Source organism: Phyllobates terribilis, unplaced genomic scaffold (assembly GCF_046119375.1).
Source record: "Phyllobates terribilis strain yellow unplaced genomic scaffold, ASM4611937v1 Scaffold_11__3_contigs__length_659146591, whole genome shotgun sequence".
Taxonomy (NCBI): Eukaryota; Metazoa; Chordata; class Amphibia; order Anura; family Dendrobatidae; genus Phyllobates; species Phyllobates terribilis.
Window position 1 is genome coordinate 163,945,518 of NW_027362771.1, and position 17,708 is coordinate 163,963,225.

At 45.5% G+C, this 17,708-nt stretch overlaps 1 protein-coding gene across 3 annotated transcripts in view; it reads left to right on the plus strand.

The window, feature by feature from the left end:
* Positions 1-7,724: 7,724 nt before the first annotated feature.
* RAB3IP (RAB3A interacting protein) overlaps positions 7,725-17,708 on the plus strand; it is a 74,744-nt gene continuing 64,760 nt past the window's right edge. Inside the window, exon 1 of one of the 3 annotated variants that reach the window (XM_073651776.1) lies at positions 7,725-7,864. The gene's annotated coding sequence lies outside the window, so the exon portion shown is untranslated. The other 2 variants (XM_073651775.1, XM_073651774.1) reach the window with 2 other exon arrangements.

Consider the following 17,708-nt stretch of genomic DNA (forward strand, 5'->3'; position numbering starts at 1 on the left):
CATTTAAAGATTTTTCTGTATTTTCATGACTTTGAAAATTGTACATTCACACTGAAGGCATCAAAACTATGAATTAACACATGTGGAATTATATACTTAACAAAAAAGTGTGAAACAACTGAAAATATGTCTTATATTCTAGGTTCTTCAAAGTAGCCACCTTTTGCTTTGATGACTGCTTTGCACACTCTTGGCATTCTCTTGATGAGCTTCAAGAGGTAGTCACCGAAAATGGTCTTCCAATTATCTTGAAGGAGTTCCCAGAGATGCTTAGCACTTGTTGGCCCTTTTGCCTTCACTCTGCGGTCCAGCTCACCCCAAACCATCTCGATTGGGTTCAGGTCTGGTGACTGTGGAGGTCAGGTCATCTGGCGTAGCACCCCATCACTCTCCCTCTTGGTCAAATAGCCCTTACACAGCCTGGAGGTGTGTTTGGGGTCATTGTCCTGTTGAAAAATAAATGATGGTCCAACTAAACGCAAACCGGATGTAATAGCATGCCGCTGCAAGATGCTGTGGTAGCCATGCTGGTTCAGTATGCCTTCAATTTTGAATAAATCCCCAACAGTGTCACCAGCAAAGCACCCCCACACCATCACACCTCCTCCTCCATGCTTCATGGAGGGAACCAGGCATGTAGAGTCCATCCGTTCACCTTTTCTGCGTCGCACAAAGACACGGTGGTTGGAACCAAAGATCTCAAATTTGGACTCAACAGACCAAAGCACAGATTTCCACTGGTCTAATGTCCATTCCTTTTGTTCTTTAGCCCAAACAAGTCTCTTCTGCTTGTTGCCTGTCCTTAGCAGTGGTTTCCTAGCAGCTATTTTACCATGAAGGCCTGCTGCACAAAGTCTCCTCTTAACAGTTGTTGTAGAGATGTGTCTGCTGCTTGAACTCTGTGTGGCATTGACCTGGTCTCTAATCTGAGCTGCTGTTAACCTGCGATTTCTGAGGCTTGTGACTCGGATAAACTTATCCTCAGAAGCAGAGGTGACTCTTGGTCTTCCTTTCCTGGGGCAGTCCTCATGTGAGCCAGTTTCTTTGTAGCGCTTAATGGTTTTTGCAACTGCACTTGGGGACACATTCAAAGTTTGCCAAATTTTTTGGACTGACTGACCTTCATTTCTTAAAGTAATGATGGCCACTCGTTTTTCTTTACTTAGCTGCTTTTTTCTTGCCATAATACAAATTCTAACAGTCTATTCAGGAGGACTATCAGCTGTGTATCCACCTGACTTCTGCACAACACAACTGATGGTCCCAATCCCATTTATAAGGCAAAAAATCCCACTTATTAAACCTGACAGGGCACACCTGTGAAGTGAAAAACATTTCCGGTGACTACCTCTTGAAGCTCATCAAGAGAATGCCAAGAGTGTGCAAAGAAGTCATCAAAGCAAAAGGTGGCTACTTTGAAGAACCTAGAATATAAGACATATTTTCAGTTGTTTTACACTTTTTTGTTAAGTATATAATTCCACATGTGTTAATTCATAGTTTTGATGCCTTCAATGTGAATGTACAATTTTCAAAGTCATGAAAATACAGAAAAATCTTTAAATGAGAAGGTGTGTTCAAACTTTTGGTCTGTACTATATATATTATACATATATATATATATATATATATATATATATATATATATATATACAGTGACATGTAAAAGTTTGGGCACCCCTTGTCAAAATTACTGTTACTGTGAACAGTTAAGCAAGTTGAAGATGTAATGATCTCTAAGGCCAAAAGTTAAAAATGACACATTTCCTTTGTATTTGAGGCAAACAAATATATATATATTTTCATTTTATACATTTTAAAAATTACAAAAAGGAAAACGTGTCGATGCAAATGATCATGCACCCTCCATGGTTAGTAAATAGTAGCTCCCCCTTTAGCAAGTATCACAGCTTGTATACACTTTTTGTAGTCAGACAAGAGTCTTTCAATTCTTGTTTGAGGGATTTTCATCCATTCTTCCTTGGAAAATTCTTCCAGTTCTCTGAGATTCCTGGGTCATCTTGCATGCTCTGCTGTTTTGATGTCTAGTCACAGATTTTCTATGATGTTCAGATCAAGGGACTGTGAGGGCCATTGTAAAACCTTCAGCTTGCGGCTTTTGAGGTAGACTATTGTGGATTTTGACGTGTGTTTAGGATCATTATCCATTTGTAGAGGCCATTCTCTTTTCAACTTCAGCTTTTTTACAGATGGTGTTATGTTTGCATCAAGAATTAGTTGAAATTTCATTGAATCCATTCTTCCCTCTACCCGTGAAATGTTCCCGTGCCATTGGCTGCAACGCAACCCCAAAGCATGATTGATCCACCCCCATGCCTAATGGTTGGCGAGATGTTCTTTTCCTGAAATTCTGTGCCGTTTTTTCTCCAAGCATACCTTTGATCATTGTGGCCAAAGAATTCTATTTTAACCACATTTGTCCACAGGACTTGTTTCCAAAATGCATCAGGTTTGTTTAGATGTTTTTTTGCATACTTCTGACGCTGAGTTTTATGGTGAGGATGCAGGAGAGGTTTTCTTCTGATGACTCTTCCATGAAGGCCATATTTGTGCAAGATTCTCTGAACAGTAGGACAATGTACCACAATTTCAGAGTCAGGTAAATCTTTCTGAAGGTCTTTTACAGTCAAGTCGGGTTTCTGATTTGCCTCTCTAGCAATCCTATGAGCAGCTCTCACTGAAATTTTGCTTGGTTTTCCAGACCTTATCTTGACCTCCTCTGTTCCTGTTAACTGTCATTTCTTAAATACATTTTGAACTGTGGAAAGGGCAACTTGATAACTCTTTACTATCTTCTTATAGCCATCTCCTGCTTTGTGGGCCTCCACCATTTTCATTTTCGGAGTGCTGGGCAGCTGCTTAGAAGAACCCAGGGCTGCTGTTTTTTGGCACAAGGTTAGAGGAGGCTGGGTTTTTATAAGCTGGAAATTTGCATCACCTGGCCTTTCCTAACGATGATAGTGAACAAGCCATAACCATACTCTAATTAAGGTCTGAAACCTTGGTCAAAGTTATCTGAGCAAACAAATCTCCAAGGGTGCCCAAACTTTTGCATTGTCCAATTTTCCTTTTTGTAATTTTTAAAATATAAAAAATGACAATATAATTTTTGCCTAAAATACAAAATACAACTTGCTTAGCTGTTCACAATGACAGTAATTTTGACCAGGGGTGCCAAAACTTTTACATCCCACTTTAATCCAGAAGTTTACAACCCATGGCACTGTAGCTAATCTACCTGGACATGGATGGCAGAGAAAAACTGATGAAAGGTTGCAACAATAGTCCGGATTCAAGCTGTCCTGCAGGCTTAGGGTGCATCAGTGTCAGTGCCAGGTTTTCTCTTGTAAGAAAATTATGCCAAGAGGGATTCATTTCAGAACTTTTTCCACCTACTATCCTGCAGGTCCTTTCAGAACACCGCGGCACGCCGAGGACAGAGGACGCCACCGGAGAGGAGACCGGGGGCCCCCTTAGAGGTAAGTATAATGTTTTTTTTTTATTTTTTATGTTCTAATTCTTTTTTTACTAATGGTACATGGGTCGGATGAGAGTCTCGTCTTCTCCAGACCCGGGTACCTTCCGTGCATTGAAACGCATAACATCCGCATGCATACATGTATACATGCGGATGTTTTGCGGTCCAATGCAAGTCAATGGCGGCGATTTTGCCGCGATTACGCACAAGAAATGGTTGTGCTGCGGATTTTTCCGCAATGATAATCCGCAGCCGAAATTTCCACAGCATGTGCACAGCACATGCGGATTATCATTGGGAAACATGGCAGACAACTTAACAAGCGTTTTTAATGCGTTTTCGCAGCGGAAATAGCGCCACGGAAACGCATTAAATCCACATCGTGGGCACACAGCCTTAACGTCACTCATAATCTGTAGAAATGCATTGAGAAACAAACTGAAATCGATTTGAGGAGGAATATAAAAATAACAAATGTAAAATAAATAATAAATAAATAAGTATAGTTGCATAAGTCTGAATACCCTCTTATAATTGTGGAGGCGTCGTTGTGTTCAGAATTAGCCAAGTACATAACTAATTTAAAATAGCAGTCAGTACAAAGCTGCCATCAATTAAAGGGATTCTAATTAACCCTATATAAAGTTTAGCTGTTCTTGTAGCATTTTCATGACAATTTTTTGGTGGCATTTTACAGCAAAAGCCTTTGTCCATAAACAGCTTACAACACTGCAAAGGGAACTCATCGTTGAAATTTATCAATCAGGAGAAGTGTACTATAAATATTCCGAGGCATTAGATATACTATGGAACACTGTGAAGATGGTCATCAAGAAGTTGTTTAAATTTGGCACAATAGTGACATTACCTAAAACTGGACATGCATAAAAAAATAATGAAAAGACAAGAAGAAAATTGGTCTGGGAGGCTTTTCAAAAGGCTCATTAATGGAGCCACAGGAAGTACTGGTTGTGTAATGCATGTGACAACAATCTCTTGTATTTATATGGCTGGCCTATGAAGTAGGGTGGAAAGTCAGAAACCTTTATTTTCAAAGATAAACATCCAAGCCCGGCTATGTTTTGCCAAAACCTACAATAAATCTGCCAAAACATGTGGAGAAACGTGTTATGGTATGATGAGACCAAGATTCTACTTTTTGGCCATAACTCTACAAGGTATCATCAAAACAACACAATAGGCACAGTGAAGCATGGTGGAGACAGGATTGTACTTTGGGGTTGTTTTTCAGCAGCTGGAACTAGGACTTTAGTCAAAGTAGAGGGAATTATGAACATTGCCAAATATCAAGAGGAATTTCACCTTTTAACATTTTAACACTATTTCTCTAAGCATACCTCCAAATCAACAAAAGAATGGCTTTGCCACGAGATCAAAGTTTTGGAATTGCCCAGCCAGAGCCCAGACCTGAATCCAATTAAATTTAAATCTGTGCGTTGACCTAAACAGGGCTGTACATTGGAGATGCCCTTGCAATCTGACAGATTTGGAATGTTATTGCAAGGAAGAGTGGGCAAAGATTGCAAATTCTAGATGTGCCATGCTGGTAAACTTCTACCCAAACATACTGAAAACTGTCATTAGTTCAAAGGGTACTTTAACAAAGTGTTATTCTAAGGCCTCATTCAGACATCTGTTCTCGTGTGCATGCTATCCGTGTTTTTCACGGACAGCACTCATACCTACAATAGTGAATGGGGCTGTTCACATGCCCGTGATTGGACACACGGATGACACACTGATGGTATTAATGGACACACTAATGACACACTGATGCTAAAAACAGACACACTGATGGTAATAATGGGCACACGGATGGAACACTGATGGTAATAATGGACACATGGATGACGCACTGATGGTAATAAGGTAATAATAGGCACACAGATGGCACACTGATGGCAATAATGGAAACATGGATGATACAGTACACTGATGGTAATAATGGACACATGGATGGCACACTGAAGGTAATAATGGACACATGGGTGACACACTGATGGTAATAATGGGCACATGGATGACACACTGATGGTAATAATGGGCACACGGATGGCACACTGATGGTAATAATGGGAACACACATGACCCACTGATGGTAATAATGGGAACACACATGACACACTGATGGTAATAATGGGCACACGGATGACACACTGATGGCAATAATGGACACATGGATGATACACTTGATAGTAATAACGGGCACACGGATGACACACTGATGGTAATAATGGACACACGGATGACACAGTGATGGTAATAATGGACACACGGATGACACACTGATGGTAATAATGGGCACATGGATGACACACTGATGGTAATAATGGGCACATGGATGATACACTGATGGAAATAATGGGCACATGGATGATACACTGATGGCAATAATGGACACACGGATGACACAATGATGGTAATAATGGGCACACGGATGATACACTGATGGTAATAATGGGCACATGGATGATACACTGATGGCAATAATGGACACATGGATGATACACTGATGGCAATAATGGGCACATGGATGATACACTGATGGCAATAATGGACACACGGATGACACAATGATGGTAATAATGGACACACGGATGGCACACTGATGGTAATAATGGGCACACGGATGACACACTGATGGCAATAATGGACACATGGATGATACACTTGATAGTAATAACGGGCACACGGATGACACACTGATGGTAATAATGGACACACGGATGACACAGTGATGGTAATAATGGGCACACGGATGACACACTGATGGTAATAATGGGCACATGGATGACACACTGATGGTAATAATGGGCACATGGATGATACACTGATGGCAATAATGGGCACATGGATGATACACTGATGGCAATAATGGACACACGGATGACACAATGATGGTAATAATGGGCACACGGATGATACACTGATGGTAATAATGGGCACATGGATGATACACTGATGGCAATAATGGACACATGGATGATACACTGATGGCAATAATGGGCACATGGATGATACACTGATGGCAATAATGGACACACTAATGACACATGGATGACACACTGATGGCAATAATGGACACATGGATGATACACTTCATAGTAATAACGGGCACACGGATGACACACTGATGGTAATAATGGACACATGGATGATACACTGATGGTAATAATGGGCACACTAATGACACATGGATGACACACTGATGGCAATAATGGACACATGGATGATACACTTCATAGTAATAACGGGCACACGGATGACACACTGATGGTAATAATAGGCACACGGATGAAACACTGATGGTAATATTGGGCACACGGATGACACATTGATGGTAATAACGGACACATGATTGACACCCTGATGGTAATAATGGGTACACGAATGATACACTGATGGTAATAATGGGCACACGGATGACACATTTATGGTAATAATGGGCACATGGATGGCACACTGATGACAATAGTACCAATTTTTCATGTTCGTGTTTAAACACGGATGTGTGAATTAGGCCTATGGCCTCGGTTCACATAGTGTTTTCTCCTATGGTCAGTGGCTCCATCGGATGTGACTTCCTGAACCTCCACATAACTGGTTTCAGGCGTATGCGCTGACGGGGCCATTGACTATAATGATGCATGCGCAGTCATAGTTTGCTCTGTCTTACATCTCATTAGGCCGTATACTCCTAGTTGAGGTGGGCAGGAGGGCATAGTAGACATCTTGCTGCCTGTGTCCAATATATGTATATATCCGTCTGCACCATGATAGTCAATGGCCCCGTCAGCGCATATGCACGAATCCAGTTTTGCGGGTTCAGGAAGTCTCACCCGACAGAGCCACTGAAGGTAGGAGAAAACACTATGTGAACTCAGCCTTATTTCACAGCTATAAACTGGCCACATTTATGCTAAGGACAGAGCCAACACTGCTCGATACAATTGGTATCACTGCTTGGATAAAACCAACTCCACCGCTATATAGAGCCACAAGCCGGAGGTAAGCGGTAAACTATCCCTCTGTCATCTCTTTCACAAGCCGCAAACCTATAGAAACTACACGACACGTCTGGTGTGTATAGCGCCGAGAACGCCTGAACTCGCACGCTCTGACGTCACGCACACAATCCCTAGCCAGCTGATTGGTAATATTCCCCGGTAAGGACGCAGGTGCAGCTACTTCTCGGGTTCTGATTGGTGGCGTGACCTTGGTGACGTCACATGGGCGGGCTCAGTCGGTGTGGTTATGTTCCTGGGTTCTCATTGTGCACCTGCCCGTCTTTGTTGGTGAACGCGCAGCGCGGGCACGAGCTACCTTTACTCGCATACTCATCTGGTAAGTGTGGGGGCTGCACGGCGCCGTTTGGGGGTGGCACATGGCGTCCTTGTCCGTGTGACGCTTCTTGTAAGAGGTATGTGCATTCTGTGTGAGAGCGCAGGCTTCCATGTTTACATAGCAGTGCCCTGCTGGGAGAGGGGTTACATAGAGGGCGTGTGGTGCCTGCACAGTGTCCCGCACTGGAGGAGACGTGCTCGCAGGTCACATCACCCGACACCAGTCCATTACGCCAGCCAGGCCTCCTGTGCCCGGTGGCCACCTCACACCTCCAACTGCAGTCACTCCCAGGACAAGGCAGTTGTGGAGTGTCATGGAGTATGTGTCTCAGGCGGGTATACTGTACAGCTGGGACTGTGTGTGTCTGGAGTGGCGGTGCATACCGCAGAGGTGGGCACTGTGTATCTGGGGGGGAGCATACCGCAGAGGTGGTCACTGTGTGTGTGTCTGGAGCGGGGGTGCATACCGCAGAGGCGGTCACTGTGTGTCTGGAGCGGGGGTGCATACCGCAGAGGTGGGCACTGTGTATCTGGGGAGGAGCATACCGCAGAGGTGGTCACTGTGTGTGTGTCTGGAGCGGGGGTGCATACCGCAGAGGCGGTCACTGTGTGTGTCTGGAGCGGGGGTGCATACCGCAGAGGTGGGCACTGTGTGTGTCTGGAGCGGGGGTGCATACCGCAGAGGCGGGCACTGTGTGTGTCTGGAGCGGGGGTGCATACCGCAGAGGCGGTCACTGTGTGTGTCTGGAGCGGGGGTGCATACCGCAGAGGCGGTCACTGTGTGTGTCTGGAGCGGGGGTGCATACCGCAGAGGTGGGCACTGTGTATCTGGGGGGGAGCATACCGCAGAGGTGGTCACTGTGTGTGTGTGGAGCGGGGGTGCATACCGCAGAGGTGGGCACTGTGTATCTGGGGGGGAGCATACCGCAGAGGTGGTCACTGTGTGTGTGTGTCTGGAGCGGGGGTGCATACCGCAGAGGCGGCCACTGTGTGTGTCTGGAGCGGGGGTGCATACCGCAGAGGCGGTCACTGTGTGTCTCCTGGGGGGGGGGGAGGAGCATACCGCAGAGACGGTCACTGTGTGTCTCCTGAGGGGGGGGGGGAGCATACCGCAGAGGTGGTCACTGTGTGTGTCTGGAGCGGGGGTGCATACCGCAGAGGTGGTCACTGTGTGTCTCCTGGGGGGGGGGGGGAGCATACTGCAGAGACGGTCACTGTGTGTCTCCTGGGGGGTGGGGGGGGGAGCATACCGCAGAGACGGTCACTGTGTGTCTCCTGAGGGGGGGGGGGAAGGAGCATACCGCAGAGGTGGTCACTGTGTGTGTCTCCTGAGGGGGGGGGGGAAGGAGCATACCGCAGAGGTGGTCACTGTGTGTGTCCCCTGAGGGGGGGGGAAGGAGCATACCGCAGAGGTGGTCACTGTGTGTGTCTCCTGAGGGGGGGGGAGGAGCATACCGCAGAGGTGGTCACTGTGTGTGTCTCCTGAGGGGGGGGGAGGAGCATACCGCAGAGGTGGTCACTGTGTGTGTGTCTCCTGAGGGGGGGGGGAAGGAGCATACCGCAGAGGTGGTCACTGTGTGTGTCTCCTGAGGGGGGGGGGAAGGAGCATACCGCAGAGGTGGTCACTGTGTGTGTCTCCTGAGGGGGGGGGGAAGGAGCATACCGCAGAGGTGGTCACTGTGTGTGTCTCCTGAGGGGGGGGGGAAGGAGCATACCGCAGAGGTGGTCACTGTGTGTGTCTCCTGAGGGGGGGGGGGAAGGAGCATACCGCAGAGGTGGTCACTGTGTGTGTCTCCTGAGGGGGGGGGGGGGGGAAGGAGCATACCGCAGAGGTGGTCACTGTGTGTGTCTCCTGGGGGGGGGGGGGAGGAGCATACCACAGAGGCGGTTACTGTGTGTCTCCAAGGTGGTTGTATCTCAGAGGTGGTTACTGCGTATCGTGGGGTGAAGGGCATACCGTTGAGGTGATAACTGTGTGTTTCTTACCATACCTAAGTTATATAGCAGTGCCCAGGCTCCGGAGGGACCCACACATTGAATTGTCTAGAAGGTTGATTAGTGTGCCAGTTGACTGCTTGGATCACAACTCTCCCCGAAAATGAAGAGGTTGTGGTGATGCTGCATCCCCTTTAAAGTGTAACTTTTTTTCCCCTCTTGCACAGTGCTACTCATAGCCACCCAGCTGTGCAGGGCATGCTTTTTACATTCTCTAAATAGCTCCACTGGGGACTGTGTACACCAGGAGTCTGCAAACATTCTGATCTGACTTGTTGGATTTTCAGTCATTATTCGTTGCTGTGCCAATACTTGTGACAAAACTGATCTGTCCTGTAGAAATAAAGCTCCTGCTACAGTCCAGGGCAGAAGCCCAGATGGTCAATTTGTCTTTATAGAGAAGTATTGACAATGCTATGTAAGTGCTCATTCAGACGTCACTGATTTTTCTTATACCGTATTTTTCGGACTATAAGACGCACCTAGGTTTTAAAGGCGGAAAATAGAAAAAAAAATGTAAGCAAAATATGTGGTCATGATGCACTGTTATGGGGGAGGGGGTCTGCTGCTGACTCTGGTATTGGGGTAATGTCCCCCAATTCTGTTAATATCCTCCTTCCTGGTAAACGTGGCCCTCATCCCCACCCTGATACGCATGACACCCCTTGATCCCCCATCCTGGCACCCTCTGATCCCTTGATCCTGGTATGCTTGGCACCCTCTGATCACGCTGCCAACAAAAAAAATAAACAATTCTGCTCACCTCCTCTCTCCTCCAGCGCTGCTTCCCCCTCTGCTGCTGATATGGATCTCACCGTGTGTGCCACACATGGCGTCCCTGCCATATGCGGCTCACAGTGATATGCTGTGCCTTAATAATCACTTCTCCCCACGCTGGGACTGTGTGCGTAAGGAGCAGTGACCATTCACTCTCTTCGGTAGCGCTCACACTGTACCTGCAGTGCGGCTCCTGATGCGGCCCGCGGTCTGTGTGCCCGCTATTAAAGTGCATGAATATTCACTACAACTCATGGGAGTGGATTGTAGTGAATATTCATGGTCTTTAATAGTGGGCACACAAACCGCCGGCCGCAGCAGGAGCCGCACTGTGGGTACTGTGTGCGCTCTATTAAGGTGAATGAATATTCATTTTTCTCCATGTGCATGGGGAGCAGTAAATATTCATTTTCTTTAGTAGCGGGCACAGTGTAGGCTGCAGCAGGTGGCTGCTGCCACCTATGCCCTGCTGATCCACTGCTGCCGCTCCCTGCGGCAGCAGTGGAGGAAGAAAGTGTGTCTTATAGTCTGAAAAATACGATACCTGAAAAACAGTCCTAGTTTCATCAGTTTGGTCATTATCAGTTTTTACCATCAGAATTTGTTCAGAGTTTCCGTTTTACTCAAAATAATACCCGAAAACACTGTTTCTCAACCTTCTCATATCGCATAGTCCATAAAAAAAGGATATCAAATGGATGGCATCAAGGTACCCGTCGACTTGCATTGGTGAGATTGATCCATTACTCAGTTTGTTGAAATGTACGAGCCTGTGAACTTCTCCATCGACTGTAATGGGTACATGTTCTATCTGTGTAAAACACGCTCAGAATTCATATGCGAAAAATAGATGTCTGAATGAACACTTGGTGTGTTAAAATACTTACCGATCGCCATCTTCTCTGGTTCCCCATGACCGCGCTGCAGTTTTAGCAGCTCGCACGGTGTTGCTTTCCCAATGTAAGGGCAGGTGCAGACGAGCGTTTTTTGGTTCAAGTACGATCCAACAGAAAAATCGTATCGCACTTGGACCAATGCTATGCGGCCCACTATCAAGTGCATACACTCTGGATATTGTGTACATAACAGTGGCCACAATCGGCTTGTACGTTGAGGCATTCATCACCATGAGGACCCACTGTAATAAAAAACAAACATACTGTGTGGTAAACGTTTTTTTTGCAGCGTCCCCATTAAGTTAAACTGTATGTAGACACATACTGGGCAGGTGGAGACCAGAAAAACACACTTTTCCAGTACGTCCCCATGACAGCACCATAGGAGGAGTAATCCCATATCCTGTGTAGGGACAGGAAGCACAAGAGGTTAAAAGCCCTCCCACCCCAACCTCCTCAGTGTTTTTCCTGTCCCTACACAGGACAGGGAGTATAGGAGGAGCGCTGGTGCAGGAGCACTGGTGTGAAGATAGAGATATCGGGGGGGGGGGGGGGGGGCTGCGTCTCTCTCCTTCCCGCCGCCAAGCGGGTCCTGGGCCAACACTCCCTGTCGGGAGTCCCTCAGCCCTCCGGTGTGCTGGAGCCTCCGGGTACCGCTTCCCCATCGCCGGGGCTCTCGGCGTCCTGCTCTGGGCGGGTTCAGGACCGCCCGGCGTCGAAACCGGAAGTCTGGAGATGACTACTTCCGGTGGCGGTCGCGCCGGAAATTCAAACCGCGGTTAGACCAGACGCCAGGGAGCCGGAGAAAATGACTGGACAACCAGGTAAGGTATAAGAGGGGGGCTGGGGAGCATCAAAGGCAAGCTTACAGCTTGGGCACTCCTGACAGCAAAATGGCAGAGATGTCTCGCCCTGATACATGACTGTGGGGCGATCCAGGGAGGGTAAGTGTACCATTACCCTTTTTTATATGGCAAATGGAGCTTACGCTTACCAGGCCCTCCATATTTTTTATAGGATGTTTCTGGGCAATTACCACCTCCTTCTGAGAAAAAGAAGGATATGGGGGAAAAAGGCCACAGTAAAATCCGAGAAGTGCCTGGATTGTAACAGCAAACTTCCCGACTCGTATACAAAGCATCTACAGTTAGGTCCATATATATTTGGACAGAGACAACATTTTTCTAATTTTGGTTCTAGACATTAGCACAATGAATTTTAAACAAAACAAATCCGATGCAGTTGAAGTTCAGACTTTCAGCTTTCATTTGAGGGTATCCACATTAAAATTGGATTAAGGGTTTAGGAGTTTCAGCTCCTTAACATGTGCCACCCTGTTTTTAAAGGGACCAAAAGTAATTGGACAGATTAAATAATTGTAAATAAAATGTTTATTTCTAGTACTTGGTTGAAAACCCTTTGTTGGCAATGACTGCCTGAAGTCTTGAACTCATGGACATCACCAGACGCGGTGTTTCCTCCTTTTTGATGCTCTGCCAGGCCTTCACTGCAGTAGTTTTTAGTTGCTGTTTGTTTGTGGGCCTTTCTGTCTGAAGTTCAGTCTTTAACAAGTGAAATGCATGCTTAATTGGGTTGAGATCAAGTGACTGACTTGGCCATTCAAGAATATTCCACTTCTTTGCTTTAATAAAACTCCTGGGTTGCTTTGGCTTTATGTTTTGGGTCATTGTCCATCTGTAGTATGAAACGACGACCAATCAGTTTGGCTGCATTTGGCTGGATCTGAGCACACAGTATGGCTCTTAATACATCAGAATTCATTCGGCTGCTTCTGTCCTGTGTCACATCATCAATAAACACTAGTGACCCAGTGCCACTGGCAGCCATGCATGCCCAAGCCATCACACTGCCTCTGCCGTGTTTTACAGATGACGTGGTATGCTTTGGATCATGAGCTGTACCACGCCTTCGCCATACTTTTCTCTTTCCATCATTCTGGTAGAGGTTGATCTTGGTTTCATCTGTCTAAAGAATGTTCTTCCAGAACTGTGCTGGCTTTTTTAGATGTTTTTTAGCAAAGTCCAGTCTAGCCTTTTTATTCTTGATGCTTATGAGTGGCTTGCACCGTGCAGTGAACCCTCTGTATTTACTTTCATGCAGTCTTCTCTTTATCCAAATCTACCATATTGATACGCCTACCTCCTGGAGAGTGTTTGTTCACTTGGTTGGCTGTTGTGAAGGGGTTTCTCTTCACCATGGAGATTATTCTGCGATCATCCACCACTGTTGTCTTCCGTGGGTGCCCAGGTCTTTTTGCATTGATGAGTTCACCAGTGCTTTCTTTCTTAGGATGTACCAAACTGTAGATTTTGCCACTCCTAATATTGTAGCAATTTCTCGGATGGGTTTTTTCTGTTTTTGCAGCTTAAGGATGGCTTGTTTCACCTGCACGGAGAGCTCCTTTGACCGCATGTTTACTTCACAGCAAAACCTTCCAAATGCAAGCACCACACCTCAAATCAACTCCAGGCCTTTTATCTGCTTAATTGAGACTGACATAACGAAGGGATTGCCCACACCTGTCCATGAAATAGCCTTGGAGTCAATTGTCCAATTACTTTTGGTCCCTTTAAAAACAGGGTGGCACATGTTAAGGAGCTGAAACTCCTAAACCCTTCATCCAATTTTAATGTGGATACCCTGAAATGAAAGCTGAAAGTCTGAACTTCAACTGCATCTGAATTGTCTTGTTTAAAATTCATTGTGGTAATGTCTAGAACCAAAATTAGAAAAATGTTGTCTCTGTCCAAATATATATGGACCTAACTGTATGTGCTGAATGTCGAGCCTCCATGCTAAAGGAGGAGCACGGGGCTTTATTAAACGAGATGCGTAATATAATCAAAGAAGAGGTTCAGGCTTCTATTTTGTCTCTGCAGCCCCCAGGTTCAGGAGTCCAGGATGTCCAGGGCCCCAAAAGACCCAGAGAAGATATAGCACTATCTTCTGAGGGTGAAATCGACCTATCTGGCGACTCTGACAATGAGACAATTAGTCTACCAAAGGGTGGGGAACGGGAAAGATACATGTTCCAATCAGATGGTATGGATATTCTTCTACGAGCAGTCCGAAACACGATGCAGGTAGAGGAAACTGAGAAGAGCAGTAACATTCAGGATGAGATGTTTGGTGGTCTTAGAACCTAGAGATCCATGGTTCTTCCTGTTAATGCCCATGTGAAGGACATGATACTAGAGGAATGGGAGGATGCGGAGAAGAAACTCTCTATACCACGAGACTTCCGCGCCCGACTATCTTTTGGCCCAGAGGACGCCAATGTGTGGGACACTATTCCTAAAATTGATGTCCCGGTGGTCAAGAAAACCTCTATCCACTTTGAAGACTCGTCAGGACTTAAAGATCCTATGGATAGGAAGGCGGATGGACTTTTGAAAAAAGCCTGGGAAACTTCAGTGGCAATTATTAAATCTAATGTCTTTGCTACATCTATTGCCAGATCCATGCGTCTGGCTAGAAGAGCTAGAGAGTTACGTACGAGATGGCACCCCGAGGGAATCTCTCCTTCAATCATTGCCCCTATTAAAAATGGCAACAAATTTTATGGCTGACGCTTCAGCAGAATCGGTCAGATTTGTGGCCAGAAATAATGCGCTTTCCAACTCAGCCCGTAGAGCTGTTTGATTAATAATATGGTCTGGAGATACAGCTTCTAAGAACAAACTGTGATCCATTCCATTTTCAGGGCTCAGAGTATTTGGACCTTTACTAGATGACATTCTAGAAAAAGCATCCGATAAAAAGAAGGGCTTCCATGAGGAGAAAAAGGAGCAGCCCTTTCATAAACCGTTCCCCTCCTGTAAATATAACACGCAGAAAAAAGGGGGGTCCACAAGCTGGAGTTTTAATAAGGGGAACAAAGATAGAAAATACCAGCCCAGTACTAGTTCCCGTCCAAGATGACAATGACTGTCAGAGTAGGGGGGTGATTTTAAAGTTTTTCAGAAGCAGTTGGCATCGGGTAACTCAAAATCCCTGGATACTAACAACTATAGCTAAGGGTTACAGGGTAGAATTTTCTCAAAATCCCCCTCAAAAATTCCGCCTGGCAAGAGGTTCCCCTACCTCACTCTCCCATCTACGGGCAGACATAGAGAAGCTGCTACATCAGAGGGTTATTGTGCCAGTTCCAGAACACTAACATCAGGGCCATTACTCCTCTCTGTTTTCAATAAAGAAACCGTCAGGGGAGTTCCGTACGATTATCAACCTGAAACCCCTAAACCGATGGGTCCGCTACAAAAAAACTCTGCATGGAATCAGTAAGATCAGCCATCCCTCTAATAGACATGGATGTGGTAATGTGCACCCTGGACCTCAGGGATGCATACTACCACCTGCTAATACATTCCTCAAGTCAGCAGTAGCTGAGGTTTGCACTACAATCAGGCAGTCAGATTCTACACTACCAGTACCGACGTCTTCCCTTTGGCCTGTCATCTGCTCCCAGAATCTTTAGAAAGATCATGGCAGAGGTGGTAGCGTATATCCGAATCAGGGATATTACCATCATTCCGTTCTTGGACGACTTCCTGTTGGTATCAGGATCTCCTCTAGTTATGACGCAACATCTGGAATTTGTCCTACGGACATTAACCAGCCTGGGTTTGATTGTGAACAAAGAAAAATCCAATCTTGTCCCAAGTACATCACACACCTTCCTGGGAGTCCATCTCAACTCTCGAATACGAATGTCTTGTCTCCCGGAAGACAAGATGCTCTCAATTCCACAAAGGATTTGTTCTTTTGCAAGAGAAGAAACCTTCAATCCGGAAGGCAATGAGTATTTTGAGAATCATGATGTCATGCATCACCTGCGTCGAATGGAGCCAGTTCCATTCCAGGCCTCTACAGAAATGCATCCTGGAAGTGGCAGACGGACATCAGAATTACCTAGACAGTAACATGTCTTTGTCCAGAGACGCCCAGGACTCTCTACACTGGTGGCTCGACCAGAAGAATCTACAGAAGGGAGTGCAGTGGATTCTGGAACCTTGTCTTTTAGTGACCATGGACCCAAGTCTCTCAGGATGATTGGGAGTGGGAGGTTCTTATCTCCAAGGAACATGGTCCACAGAGATTCACACCTGATCATCGAATTTTCGGGAACTACAGGCAATCTGGGAAGCCTTACAGAGAAGCCGGGCGGTCTTAACCTTCCTCTTGTGTTAGTGTCGTGACCGACCCGTTTTAGGTTTTAAATGCATACAAATTCTACATACATTTGTTTATTGCATCAAGACTTTTTGACTTTTTTAGGAATTTATTTTTAAACAAAATACAATAAATAAAACTATTTTACTAAATTGTAAAAATGCTCTTATTAAAATTATAACATTTGTGTTGTTGGGGTCAATTTCGACCCAGGTCTAATATAAGAGTAAAAAAACAATAATAAGTCCCAAAACTGAACTCATAAACACAATATAAACCAACAGCCCACAGCCAGCTCTACCTCCAACAACTTGAGTTAGGGACATGTCCAGGCATGTATTGCCAAATCAGCTTAGAGTTGGTACTTTGCAGAGTATACATCTCCAGTTTACACATGCAACAATGAGGAGAAGATTTGATGTAAGCCAAATTCTGGATTATATCTTAGATGATAATGACTCAGAGGACACACAGCAGCAAACTGATACAGATGAACAGGTTTCTGAGGAGGAAGATGATGTGGAGTATCAACCAGAAGACACACAGTTCTGATCAGTCTGATGAGGAGGTGACTGGTGCTGAAGCTGCTCCCGCTGAAAGATTCAAATCCAAAAGTGGCAAGATCAGTTGGAGCTCAGTACCTCCAGATGTACATGGCAGGGCAGATGCTTCAAATGTCATAAAAATGACCCCTGGGATCACAAGGTTTGCTGTGACATCAAGTCATGTTTTGATCTGTTTATGCCATTGTCAATAAAAAAAAAAGTCATTATTGCTATGACAAACCTTGAAGGAAAAAAAGTCCACGGCAACATGTGGAATGACCTTCATGATGATGTCCTGGATGCCTACATTGGTGTTCTTCTCCTTGCTGGAGTGTACAAATCCTGCAATGAGGCCACTGATAGTCTCTCGGATGCATCGACAGGCAGGAATATTTTCCGGGCAACAATGTCACTTCAAAATTTTCAAATGATATCAAGA